Source organism: Hibiscus syriacus, unplaced genomic scaffold (assembly GCF_006381635.1).
Source record: "Hibiscus syriacus cultivar Baekdansim isolate YM2019G1 unplaced genomic scaffold, ASM638163v2 tig00117007_pilon, whole genome shotgun sequence".
Classification (NCBI taxonomy): Eukaryota; Viridiplantae; Streptophyta; class Magnoliopsida; order Malvales; family Malvaceae; genus Hibiscus; species Hibiscus syriacus.
In genome coordinates, this window is record NW_024063520.1 from 926,968 (window position 1) to 935,124 (window position 8,157).

The 8,157-nt window shown below is 31.6% G+C and overlaps 1 pseudogene; it reads left to right on the forward strand.

Moving 5' to 3' along the window:
• Positions 1–3,514: 3,514 nt before the first annotated feature.
• LOC120195169 lies at positions 3,515–7,883 on the forward strand (annotated as a pseudogene).
• Positions 7,884–8,157: the final 274 nt, after the last annotated feature.

The window sequence follows — 8,157 nt, forward strand, 5'->3', positions numbered from 1 at the left end:
TGGAGTTGAGCTGGAACATTATTGTCTCTTCTTCACTCCACAATCTTGGGTGAGTGGAAGGTTTGATGTATCCATCTTCTATGACATTTCATGCTCCCACGTCACTTGCTTGAATGAAGTACATCATTCTATTCTTCCAATAAGCATAGTTAGATCCATTGAAGAAATGAGGCTTGTTGATGGGCATTGAATCGAGAACGAAGTCGGAGTTTGAAGCCCCGACCATTGATGACTTGAATATCGATGTAACTTTTCTCGGATCTACTCAAGAGGTGATTAAACCTTCAAATGAGTCAAACTCTGATACCAATTATTGAGTTAATTGATCAACGAATATAGCTAAGAGGGGGTGAATTGGCAATTAAAAATTCAGTGGAAGCTTTTGCAGAAAATTGAAAAATATTTGCACAGCAATTTAGAGTGGTTCGACTTTCTCAACCAAAGTCTACGTCCACTACCTTAGCTATCCACTCTAAGGATTTTTCACAAATTCGCTAATTTGTCTTTATTTTAAGGACAAAGAGTAACCTTACAAATCCCTCAAGAATTATACCCCAAATTCTTGAGAACACTCTCTCCCAAAGAGAACAATACAAATTTTGCAAACTTACAAGAAAATCCTCACAAGGAAAGATGTTTGCACAATTCTAGAACAAAGAAAGAACACTCAAGAATAATACAATTGAGTACAATAAGTGTTCTTGAAAGCAAAGATGAATATTGAATGAAATAGGCTTGAAAATGCTCAAACTTGAGGTTTGATGCTTTCTCTTTGATTCTCTATTGATTCTTGTTTTTTTATTGATCAATGGATTCTAAGCTTATTTAAAAACTCCTTCAATTGATTTTGGACGTTGGGGATCATTAGTGGAGTCAATAGAGCCGTTATTATGTGAAAACAATTAATAAAACAGCTTGGAGCGTGGGGGGAATCGTTACCCCCTCATAGGGGATCGATTCCTGCAGTGTAAAATTCAAATATTTCGACCGTTATGAGATGGGGGGAATCGGTACCTCCTGGGGGGATTGGTACCCTCCGAGTAATCTGTTATTTCTCGGAGCCAAAACCATTCAGGAGGTATCGATTCCCTCCTTGGGGGAATCGGTACCCTATGAGTAAACTGTAATTTTTGGCTTGAAAGACTCAAAATACTTCAAAAATTATTTCAAAAATATTTTAAGATTGAAACTTAATTTTTGAGTAAGAATTAAAATTAACATTTTGAAAAGCTTGGAGTAATATTTTGATATTCGAATAGTTGTATCGAATATACTTAGAAAATCAATACTTAGAAAATCATTCGTAAAATCTTAAAATTCATTTAACTTAATTTGTTATATTGAAACATAAAAATGTTTTTAACATATAGGAACTCATCACGTCGACATGACAAGTCTATTTAAAATAACATTTTTTGAAAATTAAGTAATTAGTTTTAAATTTATAATAATTAAAAAAATAGAAAACCCGTAATGTCGATATGACGAGTTCATTTGGAATTTAAAATTAACTAGCCATTTATAGCGGTTGGGCAACAGACAAAAGCAACAGTCACTTTGGAACTCATCATGTCGAGGTGATGAGTTTCATGATATTTTTTAAAATTCTAGCTATTTATAGCCATTGGGCTTAGGGTTAGGGGTTTGGAGTTAAGGCTTTTATTGTTTATTGTTAAGAACAAGAAAATTACTCTTGAGAATTTTTTTAAAGAATTCTTGTTAAAATGTCTACCCGCGATGAAACACAGCGCCTTGATGCTATCCATATTTCCTGGCTTGAACTCACTCTGGTAAAAAATTCTTATATTTTTAATAGGTCAATTTATTAATTTTGCTGTTTGGAAAATTTGATTAATTGGTTGAAAATGATATTGTAGGAAGAAGAATGGCCCTTAAAGATCTACATGAGCGGATTATTATATATCTACAACAATTTGGGTTATATCCAGCCACATTTCTTTATGATTTTAATATGAACCCTGAATTGACTTTAGCATTAATTGAATGTTGGAAGTTCTGAATGCATACTTTTCATTTTTTTAGTGGTGAAGCGATGATTATGTTGGAAGATATTGCTTACAAACTCGGTGTTTCAATAAATGGTGCGGCACTGGTGAGGCACAACACTTATAACCGATTCAATATTGTTGAGAAAGTTTTGGGAAATAGGCCACCACCAGATATTGTAGACGGGATGCAGATATGAATGACTTGGTTGGAATCTGAATTTGAAGTGAATGAAGACTCTGGCAAGGATGAGGTCAATTTTGTCGTCGGATCGTATCTTCTTCAATTGATTCCAGGGATATTGTTACCGGATAAATCTGGGAACTTGACACACACTCAATATTTTTCGATATTGAATAATTTCACTGAGTTTCGTAACACTAGTTGGAATTCAATGATTTCGATATTTTTATATCGGGAACTTTGCAAGGCTACAATCGTTGAAAGAGGTCAAAAAGTCGATGTAACTGGTTGTCTAGTCTTGCTACAGTCTTGAGCGTGGCATCGATTCCCATTTTTATGTCAATTACATCAACCCTGGTTGAGTTTGCTTTGGCTAGAATGTAGTTTTTTAACTTTATTTTTTACTAAAATTTAAATTTATTTTTATCCTTATTTTTTATTTTTTAATTATTATATTTTTCAGATGGCAGAATAAAATTATCAAGATAAAGTTATCAAGTGCAACAAAGATTGTTCTACGAATGAAGATCGATATAGCAAGTCGAAACGCGATAAATATTATTTTAGTAAATTATTTAAATTTTATTTATTTATAATTTATATGAATTTTTATATATTTTATGTTTACAATTTTGTTGGAAATCGTACTGAGTCGGAGATTTACCAGTTATTGCCACTGGAATTTTTTGAAGGTTCAGAGTTGTGGTGTGTCGTAACATTGTTTCTTCAGTTTACGATCGTTGAGATGTATGCCATAGATAGAGTGTTGTGCCACTGTACGTTTCATCTGTCAATTTCTATCCAAATATTTGAGATGGACGAGCTCTATAGAAGTGATACACTTGGGAAACATAGAGAGAATTGATCGAGGAAACATCCTGTATACATTCAACAATGGAATGAGTCGTAACTATTTGTGCCTACACGTTATTAGATTACAGCTGCTGATCTTGATTTTGAAATACCTCCATACCTCCGAAATTATGAAGCAAATGAGAAACTATATTTAACACACCATGAGATAGGGTCGGATAGGAAGAAATGAAGGCCAAATATACAAAAGGAAAGAAATCATCATCATCAGCATCTTCTTCTTCTAGTTCTGCTTCTGCAAAATATTTTGCATCTCAAACCAGTTATGGTTTTTATCCTCCATATCATGCTTCAATGGAGAGTTGACTGAATTGGATTGGAGGTTCATGAGATGCAATGTAAGGCACTCAACCATCTTCGACAAAACCTATGGGTGAATAGGATTACGAGATCATATTCTATATAACAAGATACTGATTTTGGTGGGCAATTTGAGTCAATGAAGTCACTGATGGCGTCAAATACCTTAAATACTCCATCATCGTCACTTGAAGGTGGAAATCAAAATGAAGTGATGTTCAGTACACCTCCTGTTGAAGAAGAAGCAAATGAAAATGAAGGCAAGCAAATCGAACAACCTCGAAGAAAATGAGAGCCCCACACCATTATTATTCGACCATTCCTCGGCATTTATTAGAATTAAGGAAATATAAGTAATTTTTTATTTTATTTTTTGTGATTGTACTAGTTTAAAAACTTTTATTATTAATTTGTAATAAATTATTTTAAAAATAATTTTTTAAACAAATTTCGACAAAACTAGTCACCTCGACGTGACGAGTTTCAACATCTATATTATTTTAAAAATTTAAAAACATGTCCGTTATCCAACAGTTACAAACAACTTGTTAAATTTAAATTCACTTGGAACTCATTGTGTCGATGTGATGAGTTCCTTTATTTTAAATTAATTTAAATTAAAAAATAATTACTTAGTTTTAAAAATAATATATATTTTATCAAAATTCATTATATCGACGTGACGAGTTCTTAGAAAATATTAAAATATTAAATCTTACGTGGCCCACTTCTTGGATTCATTTAAAAATATTATTTAAGTAAATTCATCGACACGATAAGACAAAATTACCTTTCACTGTAGTATTTACCGTAGATATTAAAATTAAATCTAAGGTGGCGTAATGGGGTAATCAATTATACCACGTGGCCTAATGAGCCAATTTTGCCCATTAAATTGACAAAGATTAAATTGAATTGTTCGTATTGAAAGGATTCAACTTTTTCCATCATCAAAATCTAGAGGGAGCTTAGAGGTATTCTTTTCAACAAAAGCATAAATAATTTTAGGGTAAATTACAATATGATCATTAAAATTTGAGTAAAATTTTATTTTGGCCATTATGGTTTCGAAAGTTATGTCATGATCACTGATATTATTGATAATTTACAAAGTGGCCATCAATATTAATTATAGTTACAAGCACGAGATGGTATGCTAACAAAAATAGTTAACATCTATTTTGTCCCCTAAATTACCACTAAAACATCACCCTTTAACAATTTTTAATTATAATTTAAAAAATAGAAAAAATATAAAATCTTCTTAGGAAAAAAAACTTAAAAATCATCTTATTTCTCTTTCACATAATTCTTTGCTAACACCATTTTTGCTCATTTTACTAATAACGACCATATTGTAACTTTTGAAAATTTAACTATTAAAATAAAAAAATTATATAAAATTTAGAAAACCATAAGGGTAATTTACTCATAATTTTACTTGTAATTTTTGTCAAAAATAAAAATAAATGAAAAAGTAAAATATTAAATTTTGTATGAATAATCGAATTTTGTTTGGGTGGTTCCCTTGCCTCTTTCTATTTATAAAACCCTACACTCAAAACATAAACCCACAATTATTGAATTTCCGATTTTTACGGGTTTCTTTGAAATCTCGTCTCTATAAATTCTCCACAGAATCAAACACTAGGTAAATGCCCTCCCCTCCCCTTTCTTCTTTAGAAAACTTCTCTCATTCTCTCTTCATTTTTCAACAACTTTCAGGATCCGCGATTCATTTTTTATTTCCAGGTAATTGTTTCTCCTTTTTCTTTGCCTGATCAAGGGGTTTACTTGGTCATTCTATCGCATTTTATACTATTTTATGGACGGTTCTACCTCATTTTATTTTTTATGCATGTATTTGTTTGTTTAATTTAAAGGAAGCACTGGCTTGGTTGAATATGAATCTCACATTTTCTTTTTGGTCTTTGATATTTTTAATTTAGATTTATGCGTTTGGTGTTCTTTTAAATCCATAGTTTTCTTCTTCTTTGGCTGGAGGAGTAATTTACCGCCTTGTGCTCAACCTAAATAGTTAACGTTGTCTTTCTGTAAAAATTATTAATTGGGTCCTCAATATCCTGAATTGTATCAGTCTTATCATTTGATTCATGAAAATTATTATTGAGTATTGGCCGTCGCCATCTTAATATAATGATCTACTATATTAATACGATGGTTCGTACTTGAATGGTAATATGACATGACTTAATTAATTTTTTATTATAAAAAATCAAAGTCTTATTTGATTTAAAAAATTTAAGATACATAAAATATTAAAGTATTTAAAACATTGAAAATCATAAAAGTTAATAAAAATCCAAAAATGAAAACTATAAGGAAAAGTATTTGATTTTATAAAAATTCTAAAAAAAATTCAAAATATTTAAATAATTTTGTTAGATAAATCTTCGTTTGTTTTTTGACAGTTTGAGTTTATCATCTTTTCTAAAACAATATTTAATAGATTTAGGGAATGTTTGTTTACTTAGAATGATTAAGCGCTGAATTATTTAAATACTGAATGATTCAGAGGCTTTGAATGGTTTGACTATGAATGTGACATATTGTTTGATAACTGGCTATGAATTATTCAGAATGTATTTCTGTGCTGAATCATTCAGCACTGTTTTGTTGAATCAGTCAGCACTGAATCATTCAAAGGTGTAAAACAAACGCGTTGAATGATGAACGGTTTAGTATTCAGCGTTGAATGGTTCCATTAAAAGGCAAACAAACAACCTCTTAGTTTTGTATTAGTATAATAACGGTATATGAGATACCCTTTATTGATTTTAAATTGGTAGAGCTTTGTCCATACTTGATGCTGATTGATATTTAACAGAAATTATTTATTCAATTTCTTTAGGTATTATTAATATACATCTAGAGATACAACTGTTTAATCCATATATTAAGAAAGAATAATATTCTCTTTAACCATTAAGATCATTTGATGGATTCTGATCTCATCATTTTTTTTAAATAAATATAAACTCAAAAAGTTATTATTACTCTAATGTAAGATTGATTTTACTAAAAATATGTATAAATAATAACAAACTAACTACGGACTCACGACCAAGAGAGATTATTGAAGACGTTTTGGATGAAATATTTAAAAATTATTTAATATTTTTATAATTTTAAATAATTAATAATGATCACTTTAAAGAGTCTAATAATTTTTAATTTATCTATAATTTGAATATAATTATTAAAGCTACAATAGTGTTTATTTTTATTAATTTAAAAACTAAAACTTTTAGAATTTCATTTTTACATTAAAAATTAAATATATATTCCAAAATCAATTGATCAAACTTTCGAAAGAAACAATTAAACTTTTCTCCTCTAATATTATCATTCACTTATTATCGGTGATGTCAAATTGGATTCTTTCTGTCTCAACGGAATGAAATCAATTCTTGAAATTTCCGATTTTGGTTGTGTTTGGTTACAAGAATCCAAAAGAAAGAAAAAAAAGGGGGGCCTAGAAATTTGAGTGCCCCGTTGTTTCACTGATTTGGTCTCAAAATCAGTCAACACCCTTTCCTTGAAATGAGTCCAGGGAAATTACTGTATTTCTGCAATGAAACTAAAATTTAAAAAATCGTTCAGATCTTTGCTGTTGAAGAACGCTTCTGCTAACAATGACTACGCTAATGTCAATGCTCCACAAGTAACCAACAATGGAGGTGGAACCAAACCTTGATGATCTTCATCGGTTACGATCCACGTGAAGATGAAGCATATCAGGTCTGTCGCCATTCAATCCTGAAACGCACTTCCATTACTGTTGAAATCACACCCATCGTTCAATCAGAACTTAAGCAAAAAAAAGGGATGAGTTCGAGAGCACCGAGTTCTCCTTCTCACGGTTCCTAACACCCTACTTGGCGAACTACCATGGTGGGGCAATGTTTGTTGACTGCGATTTCCTCTACTTGGCTGACATCAACGAGTTAAACGAATTGATCGACGATAAGTACGCTATCATGTGCGTTCATCACGATTATTATTTATTCCCCAAAAGAGAAGACGAAAATGGATGGTGCTGTGCAGACCGTTTATCTCAGGAAGAATTGGTCATCCATGGTGCTGTATAACTGTGCTCATCCCAAGAACAAAGCCTTAACACCAGAGGTTGTGAACACCAAAACCGGTGCTTTTCTTCACAGGTTCCAGTGGCTCGAAGACGGCCAAATCGGGTCGGTCACGTTTGTTTGGAACTTCCTCGAGGGGCATAACGAGGTCGATGAGAATGCCTGAAAACGATTCCGAAAGCCGTACATTATACTCGTGGAGGACCCTGGTTTGAGGCATGGAAGAATTGTGAGTTTGCAGATCTTTGGCTGAAGGAGTTGGAAGAGTACATGAAGGAAAAGAAACCAAATGCGAGTTAATTGAAATCCCAACATGATTCAGTGGTATTTTCTAGTATCTGTTTAATTACAAGGCCTGTCAAGTTTTGCTGTATTATTATTATTTCTGGATACTAAATTCGAAACCTAAATCTAAATATGCTTTAAGGAAGGGGAGATCTTTTTGTTGGTTTTTGGCAAAAGTCTCACATTGGTTGTGTATAAGGAGGAGGGGAAATTCTTTTGTTATAAATAAAGCCCTCCTCCTCCTTAGTTTATCATCCACAAATATAAGCCTTTCTATTTTAAAGGCTATTTGTATTCTTTCTCTCTTTGTAATATTTCCTCTATTAGTGAAATTTTGGTGTTCTCTTTTATGTCTATTTAATAGCTATTGTCGGGTATAGTTGTTGTTAATTATTGTCCT